The sequence below is a fragment of the Camelus ferus genome, chromosome 7 (genome assembly GCF_009834535.1).
Source record: "Camelus ferus isolate YT-003-E chromosome 7, BCGSAC_Cfer_1.0, whole genome shotgun sequence".
NCBI classification, from domain to species: domain Eukaryota; kingdom Metazoa; phylum Chordata; class Mammalia; order Artiodactyla; family Camelidae; genus Camelus; species Camelus ferus.
In genome coordinates, this window is record NC_045702.1 from 24,053,305 (window position 1) to 24,068,979 (window position 15,675).

Genomic DNA, 15,675 nt, shown 5'->3' on the forward strand with positions numbered 1-15,675 from the left:
ATTTAGCTCTGCTGTGGCTTTAAAATCATCCTACCCACAGCTTTCATGATGGCTCTATCAAGTTTGCTTTTTAAGGTTTCTTTTTGTTGCTGTTCAGTCCGGTCAATGTCTTTCTATAGTCATAACAAAAACTTGTCTTCCTTTAGTTGTAATAACTTACCTCACATCAGTAGGATGGCTACTGTAAAAAATATTAATAGTAGCAAGTGTCAGCAAGAACGTGGAGAATTGAAACCCTATGTACTGTCAGTGAGTGGTAATTATTTCATAATATATACATGTATCAAACTATCATATTGTATACTCTAAACTTACACTGTATGTCAATTATATTGTGTATTTTATACTGAATAAAACTGGGGGGGGGGGACTGAAATGTCTCTGTAAATCATTTCTCTATGTCCTCCTATTCCTAGTTAAAATCATTCCTCCTTCTATTGTGTTCCCTTAATAATTACCGTTTCTGAAGTGTCTATTATGTGGCACAATTGTTCTTTGATCTTATAAACGTTATCTCTAATTCAGACAACAACCTTTTAAGGATATCTCATTACCCTTACTTAATAGATAAAAAACAGGGCTCAGAGAGGCCCAGTAATTTGTCTAAGTTTCCCTGGGCAAATATTTCCTGCCTCAGGGCTTTTGCACTTGCTGTTTCCTCTTCCTGAGATGTTCCGCCTCCAGGTCTTGGGATGGCAGGCTCTTTATTTGTCAGCTTTCCACTCAAAATTGCCTCCTCAGAGAAGCCGTCCATAATCATCCAATCTAAAGAACTCTCCATCGTATCTGTCCATTTTGTTATTTCTTGGTAGTAATTGTTACTTTCTGAGAGTAGCTTGTTCGTTTATTTATTTACTTATGTATGTCCATCTGTTCTACTAAAATGGAAGGACATGAGAGGAATGTGTTGTGAGCCCCATTCTCCACAGTATGTTCTCAGCTCCCCAAACAGTGCCTGAGGGTATTTGATGAATGAGTGAAGAAATGGAAAAATCTTAGATATGATCCCATGACTTTTCTGCTCCATATTCTTTCTACCCCACTTTAATAGTCTGTACACCATTAAAGATTACAAAGTTTGCAAGTACTGAAACATTTATATCCTAAGAAATTTATGCTAATACTGACTGTATTACTTAGTGTTCTCTAGGAAAACAAATCAATAGAATGTGTGTGTATATATACATATGAGAGAGAGAATATAATTATGTAGAGAAGAGAGAGAGAAACCTGTTGATGAATTGGCTCACACAATGATAGAGGCTGGCAAGTTAAACATTTTCAGGGTGGTCTGAGAGGCTGAAGACCCAGAGAAGAGCTGATGTTGAAGTCTGCCAGCAGAATTTGGTTCTATTTAGGCCTTCAGCTGATTGGATGAGGCCCACTCACTATACAGAGAACAACCTGCTTTACTCAAAGTTCCCCAGTTTACATGTAAATCTCATCCAAAACCATCCTCACAGAATCATCACTTTTAATATATCCCCCAAATGCCAACCATCATCTTTTCACCTTAATTAAATGATGAAATAATTCAGAATAAAAACACTTTGAATGTTTGAAAATTTAAGTATATATCATATGACTATTACCTGCATGGCTCTTTGCTTGATGCTGGCCTCACACAGATAAATGAAATAGACAGACTTCCCATAGTCGTAGAACTGACAGTTTGATGGTGAAATAAATATATTCATAAGATCGTATGATTTTTATGTGCAACATGAAAAGAAACCTAAATTTTCTCGACTCAGTGTCACAGTTACACATTTATGAAGCTGATTTCTTTTTTTTCTGCACAACGCTCACCCTATAACCGTTCCATCAGCCTCCCTGACCTTTTCCAACAGTGACATCCACAAAGAACACAGCTGTGTCATCAGGACCTCAACATGATCGCTTGCTAGTTTGGATGAGTTACTGTGATGCTCAGAGTCTCCGTGTCTTCATTTCTAAAGAGAGTGTGATCATTTCTCCGTTGTCACAATGGGATGGTAATGTGATTGACAGAAAGATGGAAGGTCTTAGTGGCAAATGGTTGGGAAATTTACAGCAATGGGAAAAACAGAGAACATTTACATAAAGCAGGGTAAAACCCAATGAGGTTTTGGAGACCAGTATATTTCCCCTGCACCCCCCGTGGGATTATGCAGCTTCGGGTGACACTGCTTGAATGGAGCAGTGTCCCACTAGGTGGGAGAAGCTTCCTGTGCCATTTTCAAGGTTTTTATATTTTATTTTTATTTTCATTTTTAATACTCTACTACTGGTATCAGATGGGCTGCTCTGAAAACGCTGGCTACATGCCTGCCTCCTGACTAGGTGCAAATAACTAGCACAAAACAAAATTAGCACCTTCCCGAGTGTTTACGTGGAGGTGGGATGAAGTGGGGCTCTACTACCCGCGATCAGGCTTCAGCCCGCCTGCGCTTAGCTCCATGAGGGTCCGTCTTGAAAACTAGCTCACAAAGACTCGCCATAGAAATGTTTAAAGCACCCAGCCCATGATGGGCACCCATCAATTAAAAACTGGAATTCCATGACATGAATAATATTGGCCAGAAACCTATGAGCTGGGTTCTCTTTATTGCTAATGTCACTCATAACAGCAAGTTATTATTATTGTGTAATTCTGTATGTTATCATACAGTGTTCTATACTTACTGCATATTCAGATTTTTCATATTCCCAACCTTTGAATGTAGCAAGTTCTGGTGATTATGTAATATCCTATTCCGTATTTTTCTCAGGAACAAGTGTATATGCTTAAAAAATGACTACACAAATATTTAATTGGTTTTAGTCAGAATGAGCTTTCTCTTGATTTTCTTCATGTTAAGAATAGCAAGCTATACTATTTTGACTACAAATCACACATTTTAAAAAGCCATTCATGTTGTGTTACGTGACAAATGAAAACATGCAATACTTGTGATTGTGGTTTTGTATTTACTGCTTTAATATTTTCTTTATTTATGATGCCACATTTGTCTTTTCCTCAATCTAAATGTAAAAGCACTTTATATTCAACTCCAACTACTCTTGCCGTGTGAAGAAACTGTTATAAAGGACTGTAGTCTGTTGGTAAAATTAAGAAATGATGAAATAAAGTGTAGAGTATAAAAGCAAACCTGATCGTGCCAGGCCACTCAAATAGCATGACACCCTCACCACCAGCACACACACAACCTTCATGTTCACACACACACACACACACATGCAGAGAAACACACACACACCTGAAAAACTCTGTTGACAATCTATCTCCGGATGGAGGCAAAGCCCTCCACCGTGCCTATGAGGCCCTTCCTGATCCAGTTCCAACACTGTCCTCAGCCCCATCGCATTCCACGATGCCTGGGCACCCTCTGCTTTGCCACAGTGACCTCCTTCAGTCGCTCAGCTGAGTATACCCTCTCCTGCCACCACGCATTAAGACATGGATAGTCTTCTGCCTGGAGCGTCCCTCCTTCCCCTGCTGAGTGGTTAACTTCCAAGAATTCTCCAGAGCTTCTTTACCTGAAGTCATCATTGACCTTCAGGATTCTATAAAATACAGCAACCACAGAGTCTAAACATCACATAGCTCACCATCAGACTTGTCTCCCTGCAATTTCACATTTGCTTGTGTGAACACTTAAATTACCATGCCTGCCTCCCGGTCTGCATTCGATGGTGGGCTTGGTGGGGCAGAAAATCCTTGTGAGTTTCTGCTCACCATTACATTCCCCCAGTGCCCAGCACTGTGCCTTGGAGTAGTAGAAGCCTGAAAAATATTCGCAGGAAGTGAATATGAGCAGTGTCTGAAAGCGTGGAATGTTGGCCAAATTCCCAGCTCGTATATTTGTGCAACTGGATGTCAGGAGGCATACTAGATGGTTTAATTTATCCATTTGGAATACTGAAATTTAAAGATTTCAATGAATGAAGTGCTATTTGTTTCTGCCTCTGATTTTGATTCCTTAGGGCATCTATTAATTTGCCGAGTGCCTTTGATGAAAATGTTTGCATTTTGTTTAATTTTTGTTTGTTTCCTTGTAATCCTCAGGGAACAGAATGCCTGTCTGACTCACCCTGACAGATCAGCTATGGCAGGTCTGCTGTTATAGAAAATGCTCCACCCCAAAGGCGGTAGCTCTCCTGCAGGGAAGACTCATGAGCAAATGCTGTCATTAGCAACCACGCATTGCTGAAGACACGCACTGAGAAAATATGTCAAGCATTGTTTCTGTGTACAGGTTTTAGTCTGAAACTATGAAGAATTGTCAGGATATTGATTACAGATTAAAACAACATCCTTTAACTTAAATCCTGAGAGTTTCCTTTGTCATTTTAATTTTCTTTAGTTTTCTTGCCCATTTAAAAAAATCAATGCATTTGCCCCCATATTTTTCAGGGAAGATGCTATTATCAGAGAATCTTTTAGCTATACTATTTCATGTCACTTTTTATATATGTTTATTTCATATTTCTTGGTTGAAAAATCATCAAAAGAAATCTTCCCTAAAGCTAGGACAATAGCATATCAAAATACCTCATTTAAGATCCTTTTTTCTTTTTCAAATGTGCATACAACATACTGCACTGTTCTATGCATAAAAGATAGTCCATGAATATTTGTGGAATTACCAAGCACTTTAAATAGTTAAATATCTGTATATTTCTCACCTAACACACCACTCTGAAAAGTGGTGACACTTCATTTAATTTAGGCCAAGACAATTTTTTTTTTAATATCCAAAACTATAAACTGGAGTAACAATCCTTTGCTCTGTGTGGGGCAACAAATTTGGGTGAGTGGACTAATCTGACCAAGAATGAATTCCCTTGAAAATAACAGTAGTGAGAGAGTAACAATCAGGATTAAGAGCAAATTGTTAATGGGGACTTCTGAGATAATTGTCTTTAGGCTTTTTTCTTTAAGGATGTTATAGTACAGGGTATATTTATGCTTCGTTGACAATTAAAGAAGGATTTGAAAGGAACAGAAACGTTTGAGGTTCAAGCATAAGACATAGTAGGAAAGGAGCCAGAATGATTATTTAATATACTAGCATTTAAATAAATAGTTATAATAGAAAGTTTCTCATCTAATAAGTAGAACCTGTTGTTGGTTACATCACTAAGAAAGCAGTGAATGTGGGGAATCATTAAAAAGTGATTAATGCATACCTCAAATATCGAATTTTAGTCTAAGACACACAAATTTACTGTTTATTCACCTGTTTTGAGATGAGGCCAGGAATCTGAGTGATGTCTTATGCTTGAAGGTCCTCATCTTCCTTCTCATGCAAACCACGCCCAGAATGCATCATTTATGCTTCCAGTTCGAAATTCCTTAGAGCAGAGAAAGAAGTTAACACTTGTAAAGCAATCTAAGTTTCTATCATAATATTTTACAGTTGTGACACTTGCACCTTTTTTAACAGCATTTTAATCAGTTCTTTATAAAATATCCAAAGACACAACACCTTCATGGTCATAAAAACATCTCATTCGATTTTATATGATGTTAATCTACGTAATTACAGCGGCAAGAACAACTGGCTTTCGCTGCTAAAGAAACAAACACAACTGTTTAGCCTTTGGTAAGCGACACAGTTCAGGAAGGACCAGGAAGAGAGCAAGAGTGCCTGGTTACCTACAGAATAGTCTACCAGCGACTGGGTGGGCCATTGGCAGCCCACGTTGTGAAACAGCTTCTGCAGACACCTGCAAGCTATGTTATGCAGAGAAGTGCGTTCACAGAAGAACTGTGGGTGAACAATTCTTGGAATGGTGGAATGAAAAGCATTAGTGAATCCAACAGTTTGGTTAATTCTAACTGAACAATTTTCTTTGAAAAGTTTACTTGTCCTTTATTTAAAAATAGTGTGTTAGTGACATTTGAAAAAAATAGGAAAATTAAAACCAGATACACACAATGCATCACCTGGAAAATCACTATAATTCTTTTCAATCATTTCTTCAATCATTCTAAATCCATAAAGTTCTTTTACGCCTGGACCACATACAAGACAATGGTTTTAAATGGAGTTCATGTTTTTAGCAAATAGTGCATGCATCATATAACTATATAACTATACGTACTTATAATAAACCATTATTCCTGTCATAACTAATAAATACTAGTAGTGATGTTGGATCTATAATTAGAGTTTCTAGATTTCCTTCTTTTCCATAAACCCCTGTACAAAAGAGAGATTTTCGTAAACATTATAAAGGATGTGAGTCACTAATATGGAAATTACATGAACGTGTAAAACGTTTATTATTTTTTGTAATATTATATTCTTTTAACAGTGCCTTAACCATTTACAAATGAAGATACATGGGTGCAGAAAAGTTAGAGACACTCTCAAGATTACCTTGCTAGGTGGTTAATGGTAGAGTCAGAATTAGAACCCAGCTGTCTTCTCAATATTGTAATATACATCGCTACCTGATAAAAGTCTACTGTTTATGATCTAGGTGAAGAGTATGCTGTAACAGTCTGAGGGTATGTTTTCTTCCTAAATGTAGTTTCCTCTATTTAAAGTGGTAGATTTCTAGCACCTTTAATCCATTTCCCACTCATAATTTAAAATTATAGCAATTTTTATAAGCAATTATAGAACAACAAAATATCTTCAAAAAAACAATGCTTTTTCAAAATGGCACCTGAAGTTAAAAGAATTTCAGGATTTGTTTGAAATAAATGTACCCTGTGTTATTGCCTCCAGTGTCTTGTATATAGTTCTGAAGTCCAGTTTTAGACTGTTGACCACTTAAAATTAGGAACTACTTTGGCTCAGTTCACTTGGTCAGGCACCTAGCACAGCCTCACATAAATGGTGCATAATGGATTCTTGTTGTTTGACTGACTTCTTCCGATCATTTCTCTTCCTTTAGATAATCTCCAAGTGTTTCTTAAATGTTATATGTGTTTTAATTCTCTTCACCTCAAGCCTGGAAAAGAGAAATGCATTCTCTACACTCTTCCCGTACTCGGTGCTAGAGTCAGGTAAAACTGTTCTGAGCTGGGATAAAAGCTCAGAAGACCTGGGATAAAAAACCCTGTGGGTGTGTGGGTATACCTCCCAGAAAAGTGTGTGTGGCTGGTGGTAAAGCAAATAAGTGGTCCTTGTAAAAACTTCAGTCTCTTCATTGTCATTCAAGCACTAAAACAAATCAGTTAAACAACAGTTACTTACTAAGTACCCACTGCATGTCAGGTGTGCTTTGAATTTACATATATTATTCTTTCAATCATTATGGCGACCTTGTGAGTCAATGAAGTGAACACTCATGACTTTTCCTGGTCAGAACTCCGTCTCCTACTGGGAAATGCCCCCACAATTCTTCTGTGAACTCATTTCTCTGCATAATGTAGCTTGCAGGTGTCTGCGGAAGCTGTCTGTTTCAATTTGTGCATACCGTCTGGCCACATCTAAGAGAACTGGTGTGGTCATCTGATGGGTGGAGGGGTCCTTTCCAAGGATATTGGAACTAAAAAGGGGAAGCCAGTATCTTTCTCCCTCTAATGACTGAATTCTTTAATGTGTAAATGCAGAAGGTGTTGGCAGGTGTATTGTATCACATATTTGAGGGGCAAAAACAGCCGGGATGCTGGAAGCAAGAAAAAAAAAAAAAGAGGTGACTGATGGAAGCCACAGAGACAAAGGATGGATCATAGTTCAGATCAGCTTTCTGTGCCTCCATTCACTCCCATCTGTAAGGCCTCCTCGCAGGACTCTCCTCTCTGAAAATCGCTGGCTCCCAAGTCCATTTGTAATGTGTCCCCTTACTGCCTCTGACCTGTCTCTCCCCACTGCTACCTCCATCTCTGTTCCCAGCCACACTGCACAATCTGCCACTGCGATAAGTCCATCACGCTCATCACGGATTTCAGTTCTGCCCCAGTTTCTCTCGGATGCCCAGCTCTCCTCTCTTCTTCAAGGCCATCTACTTCAAGCCCTCCTCCAGTTCAGGGAAGACACCTCTTTATGTTTTCATAAGCAACCCCACTTTCCCTATTCTAGAGCTGATTTTGTCATCGTACATTCTAAGTAAATGCCTGCTCAGTTGACTGAACTCTCTATTACAGTGAGAGTGTTGCCGGTGGATCCAACCAGTGTTCCAGGTTCTTGTCCCGTCCCAGAAAGAATTCAGAGACAAGACGTAGAGGTTAAAAAAAACAAAGTGAATATTTATCAAAGGATGGATAGAACACTCTCAATGAGAGGCTGCCCTGAATTTCTTTGGCAAGATAGTTACATAAGGTGTAAAATTAAATAGGCAGAATATTCATTGAGAAGGCAAGGGCTTGGGGTTGTATTTCCTGATTATCATCCCAACTCCACCTTCCCAAAGGGAGGAGGGATTTTTGCCCTTATTTAGTCTGGATCGGAAGTGTCATGGCGTCGGTGCATGATGGGTACTTCTGATCTGCAAGATTAATTTTATTGAAATGAGGGCATAATGAGCAAAAGGTTACATTCAGACACAAGAAATTCCTGCCTTTTTTCACCTTTCTTTGTTGGTCTCCAGGCCAAAAGGTGTGGCCCCTTATCAGCCCAAAGATTCCTGCTTTTCTTTCTCTGCCAGGGACCCCTGGTGCTTACATGATGTATGTTTTCCTGCATTTGGCTTGTGCCCTTCATTTCTGCCCAGTGCCTGCCATTTGGTCTGTGTCCCCGTTTCTCTGCTCATATCTAGCTATCTGCCTGCTCTAACAGGAGCTCCTTGAGCCTATGGATCACAAGTGGCTTGCGCACCACTATACATCTAGCACACATAGCACAGTTCCTGGCTCAGAGGTGAGCCATCAGGATTCTTGAATAGATGGAAGATTAATACATATTTAAATATTCCAGAGTAGGTAGATCTCTAAGTCAGATATCCCTAAGTATTGTAAATTAAGTGCTCTTCAAAAAACAAAATTGACATCAAGTTATTTTCTAAGAACAAAAATTCTCATACCTTATTCCTAGCAATACCTAACTGCTTGTTGTCCTATACATTTCATTCTTTTTCTCATCTCCCATCTCTGCTGGAGCCAGTCCCTCTGCTTGCAACATGGATTCTTTCTCCTCCAGCTTCAGTGACCAACTCCTACCCTCCTGTCCTTTTACCATCCACCTCTGTCAGGAAGTCTCTCTGAACCACTGACTAGTGTCCTGTCCTCTTCACTCTCAGAAAGCTCAGGTTTTAGTTCAAATTCTATTTCTACTGCACTGCATGATACAGAGCAAATAACCTCCCCATTTTGGCCTCCATTTCCTTGTTTCTAAAAGGAAGGGGTTGTACTGGATTATTCATCTTTAATTTCTTTTAGCAGCCAAGTTCTCTCATTTTATAAATAAAATTATTTCATGAAGTCCAATATATCCATTAATGGAAGTTTAGGCAGAGAGTGAGTGTCTCTTCTTTCGTCCAGGGAACTAAAATCATCTCGGAATCAGGGAAACCACCCCACCCTCCGTGTCCTAAAAGAGGCCAGCTTTGCGAACACCAGGGGGCACCTCTCTTAGGAGGGAGACCACTGCAAGGGGCGTTGGTCATACTATCACATAAATGTCCTCTCTAATACAAGAGGAGACAATTGACTTCTTTGTTATCTGAAAGTGGAAATGAAGGACTTCCCTTCTCCTGAGGGTGGATGCGCAGAGAAGGAGATTGAGTTCATAAAAGGATGAACATAAAGCTAGTCTTGAAAAAGCAGTCTGTGGATCAGCTGGGTCCTTGGAAGGAGCTGCATACAGGAACCAGAAAATGCAACCTCCAGAGAACTAGTAGTCTCAAGCATTCAAATCTGATTACCTTGGGCCACATCTTAACATTTTATTAATTTGACCACTCAAAATTTCTGTGCTATCAGATCAATTTGTTGTTGTGATAATACCGAGTCCCACCCTCTCCGCATACGAAGTTAAAAATAAACAGAAAGCAGATCTTCTAAAAAGAGTGAACACAAACAAATCAGAAAGATTATAAAATGGAAAAGTCCATTGCTTCCTTTTCATTGACCAATCTTTAGGGTAGAGTTTTATGATTCACAAAGCAAACCTTGTTTTGGCACCATTTATATTTCAACTACTAATCAAGAAAATAATGGCTAAAAGTGCCAAGGCTCAAGGCTTAGATGGGTCCATTGAATCGATTTCTTTTCTGGAGCTAAAATTTAATAGGTTGCCAAGAGAGCCAAATCAATGATGCATTCTTTTAAAAAAAAAACCCTCCCAACTATCTCAGCGTTTCACTTTTCATATAGAAAAGCATGCTCTTCCTTTCTGGCTTTGTGTAGAAAAATTATATTCTGGTCAGTTTGCTAAAAATTCAAATTTACTAATATTTAAAAATTTTAAACAAAGACAATGCTTCTGTGGCTTGACTTGCTTTTATACCTGCTTTTATACCTGAGTATTATTCAGTATCAATGTTACAAAGAAAACCGATTTAAAGGATGATGCTTGGTTAGAAGGGAAGCAAAAGTAGAATAGGGTGGTTTGCTCTGGAGAATATTAGAAGCAATCTCATTGATACAATATACAGCTTGGATCCAAATAAAGCAAAAAGGAAGTAAAATGTGTATCTTTATAGTATCACCTTTTCTTTGGATAACTGTTGAAAAGTTCTGCCTACTGTGATTATTTACAGGATTTACAAATAATGTAATATAATTGCTAGGGAAAATATATTATTTGAGAAGTTATGAGGGACTAAAACTGAGGTGGTCTGGTCCACTGATATATCATATTGACTCAGTGCCAAGTAAGTATCTTTGCTTCTTAATGGATTTTCACCAAAAGGTGGGGCTGCATTTCACAGAGAATTTACCTCTAAAGAGCTGAGAAAGGTTAGAATGCTTGTTTATATATGTGTCAATTAATCTTTAATTTTACCCTTTTTTACATTCAAGTTTCTCTCTGATTAAAAAAAAAAAAGACTTGACTATACAGTATAGTTCCCTAAACATATTTTATGTAGCCCAAAAGCTACATTTTTTTTCTGTCATAAATAAAGGACTGTTTTAATTATTGTTGTTTCCTTTAAAAATTTACATACCTTAGTACTGATATCTGATTTTTAAGATAGACATGATCATGTTGATGTTTTATCCCAAACAGTACCATTTTTTCCCATTAATTAATTCTAGCTGGGCTCTCATATGTGGAACAAGGAGGGGATGGAGTAGGGAATCAATTGAGGCTGCAAACTAACAATTAATAATTTAGGGACAGAGAGAGGTTGCAACCACAAACCGTTTGTAAAAAGACATAGTTTGAATTTCAGAACACAATAATCTACTGGTTGTATGTTAAAATATTTTTTTATTCTCTGAAGAGAATATTCTTTTGAATTCTCTGAAGCCAAACAAAAGGAATGAAAATTATTCGAAAAGTGAATTGGGTGCCGAGTAAAACTTCTCCTGTTCAATAATGTATCTTAGAACTTGAAATAGTAATTTCTCTTATTTTGTAATGTGTCTTATTTCAGCACACCAAACATTAAATGAAGTATAATAGGCCGTATAGAAATGCCAAGACAGGTAATAATTTACATGCTCTCTTTTGTATATAAAACAAGTCTATATTATATATTATAAACCTTGTGGAATCCTGACACAGAAAAATCCATATTCAAATCAGTTCTTGTACAGATAAACAACCTCTGATGTAAACTAGACGATGATTAGCCAACATCTTTTCTGATCTATATTCCTGAAGCAGAAACTACTGAAATAGATGAGTTTATTTCCATTCAAAAATTATAGTTAGATATAAGATAATCTTTGAGGAGAGATTTGGAAGACATTTGTTTTTCTTTTGTGGTGAATGCTTTCCAAATTTTCTTATATAATAAGCCTATTACTTTATAATTCTTATTTTTTTTATTGAAGTGTAGTTGATTCACAATGTTAGTTTCAGCTGTACAGCAAAGCAATTCAGTTATACATATACATACATATGTATATTTTTTCAGTTTCTTTTCTATTACAGCTCAGTATTACTTTAGACTTGCATTTATCAGCATGATCTCCTTCAAGGCTTTTATGTTCTTGATGGCATTTAAATTTTGCTAATAGCAACAAATAGTTGAACCACTAAAAACAATAACACAATTACTGTACACTTATAAAGTCTTTTCATATTGGCCTAATCTTCATAACAACTGGGTGGGCAGAGCTGAGAGCAGGTATGAATATCCCTGTTTTACAGATAAGAAAATTGTGTTTCCCAAAAGATAAATGATTGACATTGTCCCAGGCTCCAACAGGGTGTATGAGTATCTCTATTTTATTCATGGTCACAATAAGCCTTTTACTTAAGGAGTCAAAGCATGGCACATCCAAGTTGGAAGACATCATTGTTCAGGTTAAGGAGGGGGTTACTTATGAATAAGAAAGCATCATTGCAGACAAGCACAGGATTTTCCTAAATCATTCTCCAAGCTGGCTACCTCGGTTCTGTTTTCATTTCACAGTGTGTAAGGGAATCAAGAATAAGAGAATAGAATAATAGATGGGGAACTTTTTTCTTTTATAAGGATGGTCAGTGAAAGCCTTTCTAATAAGGTGATTTTTGAATCCTTACAAACACATATCCAATAACACCAAAGTAAATCTTGACAAATTGAATTCAGCACCACCTGTTTTCTAAAAAATAGCATAGCATACAATAGGGCTTATCCCAGGAATGCTAGAATAACTTAATATTTAGAACATTTAAAAATTATTTATAATATTGAGATATTTAAGGATAAAGATAAATTTATCTCAACAGATACAGGAGAAACACTTGGTTAAAAGTAATCATCATTCATTATTAACACTGTTAGCAAACTAAAAATAGAAAAGAGGCTTGCTTAATTAATAAATATTAACTAATAAAATACAACAAATATTAATGTCAAAATATCAAAAGTATTCCCTTTAATATCTAAACAAGACATGGATCACCTCCTATAATCAGCACTGTACTGGAACTACCAATGAAATGAGACAAAAAAGCCACATGGTTGTTGTAAAGAAACTAATGTGGTGTTATTTGTCGATTAGTTAAGTCTACACATAAAATTTAAAGTTATTAACAAATTTTATTGCTACTAGATGTACCTTACCAGCTATTAACACTTAAATAACTAAAGAAATGAAAACAGCATGATGTTGATATAGGGACAGCCAAATAGATCAATGATATAGGACAGAGAACAGGAAAGTGTGCATAAACTTTTGAGGGAATTTGAATAAAGTTAGAGAACTGTCATTACAAATGGTGGGAACGGTTGGTCTAGTCAATAAATGGTACTGAAAAATATTGGCCATCCATACAGGGAAAAATAAAAATATATATCCTTCTTCATAGTACATATAAAATTTACCTCATATTAGGGACCTTAATATGAAAGCTAAATATTTAAAATGTTGAGAAGAATTTTTAGTAAAATGTCATGACATCAGAGTAGCAAGGATTTCATAAGCACAACTCAAGAAGCAAAAGTATAAAAGACAATAATGAGAAGTATGTCTAAAAGTTGTATATTTCTGACCCAATAAGAACACCATCAACAAGCTAAAACTCAAGACCCATTTTGCAGCAGGCTGTGGCACAGAGGGAGTAGTGAGGTCCAGTGTCCATCTAGGATAGGATCAGGGATGTCACAAAAGAGGAAACCCAGATTTCCAATGAAAAATGTGGAAAGATGCTCAACCTCACTAATAATTGCAGAACTGCTATGATAATAACAAGAAAAGCCATTTCACCTCCATTAGACTGGTGAAAATTAATGAGAATGACAATACCTGAACAACTGTTTGAAAGAATAGGAAGAAAAGGGGGTTCTCATATTCTGCCCTTGGAGGAGAGAGTAATTTGTCAATACCTTAAAAAGTTGATGGTATTGAACCTGAAATATCGTGCCTAAGTATAAAACCTAGAGGAGATCTTCCACGAGGGCACTAGGAAACTTCTTTGCTTGTTTTTAAGAATAAAAAGAATGGAAGAACAACACAAATGGCAATCAATATAGGAATGCAAAAATTAATTATAGCACATTCTTAAAAAGGACAAACCAGACTTACCTGTATCAAAAGGCTGAATCTCAGAATTATAAATGTAAGGGAATAAAATAAAATTCTTAGCTATTCTATGCTACCATTTGTGCACGTCTTAAAAAGCATCTCAAACAGTATGGTAAGTCATATGATCTATCATAAAAATATAAAATATATGGATGGAAAAAATACACATCAACTTCAGAATATTAGTCACCTCAGGTGATAGAGGGATGGGAATGGGGTGGGAGAAAGCTTCTACTTAACTGTAGTATTTGGTATAAAAAAAAAAAATTCAGGAGTGGGTAATCTGGGCTAGTTGTGAACAAGAAAAAAAAAGTTACCAAAATAAAACCAGAGAGATTGCCTCCCCTCTCATCTCACTAATTTGAAGTTTGGGTTATACATGTGAGCTATTTTTCTATCCTTTCTACTCTAGATAACATTAATGTGTCACTAATTTCTACCTCTGCCCAGAAAGGAATTCAAGCTCAACGGGAAAGTATCTTTTTGTACTCTTTCCAGAAACTCTATTGTAATTGACGGGTGGCTTACAGTGTCTTAGAAATACAAACAAAAAGTCATTATCTTATTCTGGAGTTCAGAAGCCTAAAATGATCAGGCAGGGCCTCTTCCTTGACTTTTCCAGTTTCTAGAGATCTCCAGCGCTACTCTAACTCAGAGCCTCACTTCACTCAGACCCTCTTACAAGGATTCTTGTGATTTCAAAGGACTCACTTGGATAATCTATGATACTCTCCATCTCAAGATCTTTAACTGAGTCACATCTGCACAGTCCCTTTTGCCATGCAACGTTTTCACAGGGATTAGGGATTAGGATGCGGACATCTTTGGAAGGAGGCCTTCTGCTTTACCACAGCTGGCATTGTTTCACATTGTATTTCTGCCTGTCTCTCTAAATGTTCTCTTTTTTCAAAATTTTATTTCTTCCTCTATCACTTGCTCTTTCTTAATCAATTTGTCTGATATTTGTCTGTTGTATTAGCTATACCCTGACAGCTGTCGTCGGAGTGTGGGGATTTTATAATATAAAGGCTGGAAAAAGCCTGGGCAGCCATGCTGGAAGTTCTGCTCAAGTTAATTCCCCCCCTGTCATTTCCCACTATTTCAGCAAACAGAAGTACTTTCATTGTGCTCTGAGTGGTTCTAAAGTAACCCCCAGTAACCCCAGGTAGGATGCCTCCTAACTCCCTAATTCAGTGTGAAAGGCAATGACGCATCCTGAGCATCCTCATTCAGCGTCCCACTCCCGGAACTGCTCGTTCGCTAAAATGCGAAGCCTCTCAGCTTCCTTTCTTTCCCGTCCTCAGCTCTTGGACCATACCTAAGGAGGTGAGGGCCTCACCTTACCACTCCCTCGGGGATCTGGGGCCTGGGAACGCGCATTGGCCACAGAGAATCTGAAACGAACGCACAGGTCTCTCCCCTTCTCCCCGCAACCCAGCTCTGGGACCGGTCGGGCTGGTTCCGACATCTGGGGAATTAACATGTCCCGCCCATCCCTAGCCTCGAGCCGCGCAGGCTCCGCGCCTCCGCCCTTGTTCCCTCGCCGCTTCTAGCGCCTGACGAGTGAAAGCCGCTACAAAGGGCTTGAATGAAACGTGTGTGGTTTTAGTGAG

The 15,675-nt window shown here is 37.7% G+C and overlaps 1 long non-coding RNA gene across 1 annotated transcript; it reads right to left on the reverse strand.

The window, feature by feature from the left end:
* Nucleotides 1–2,917: 2,917 nt before the first annotated feature.
* Nucleotides 2,918–15,507, reverse strand: LOC106730187. The gene is made up of 3 exons (XR_001366624.2): nucleotides 15,402–15,507; nucleotides 5,223–5,337; nucleotides 2,918–3,546 (listed from the first exon to the last, which is right to left on the reverse strand). It is a non-coding gene; the product is annotated as an uncharacterized LOC106730187 (long non-coding RNA).
* Between the last annotated feature and the right edge of the window lie 168 nt (nucleotides 15,508–15,675).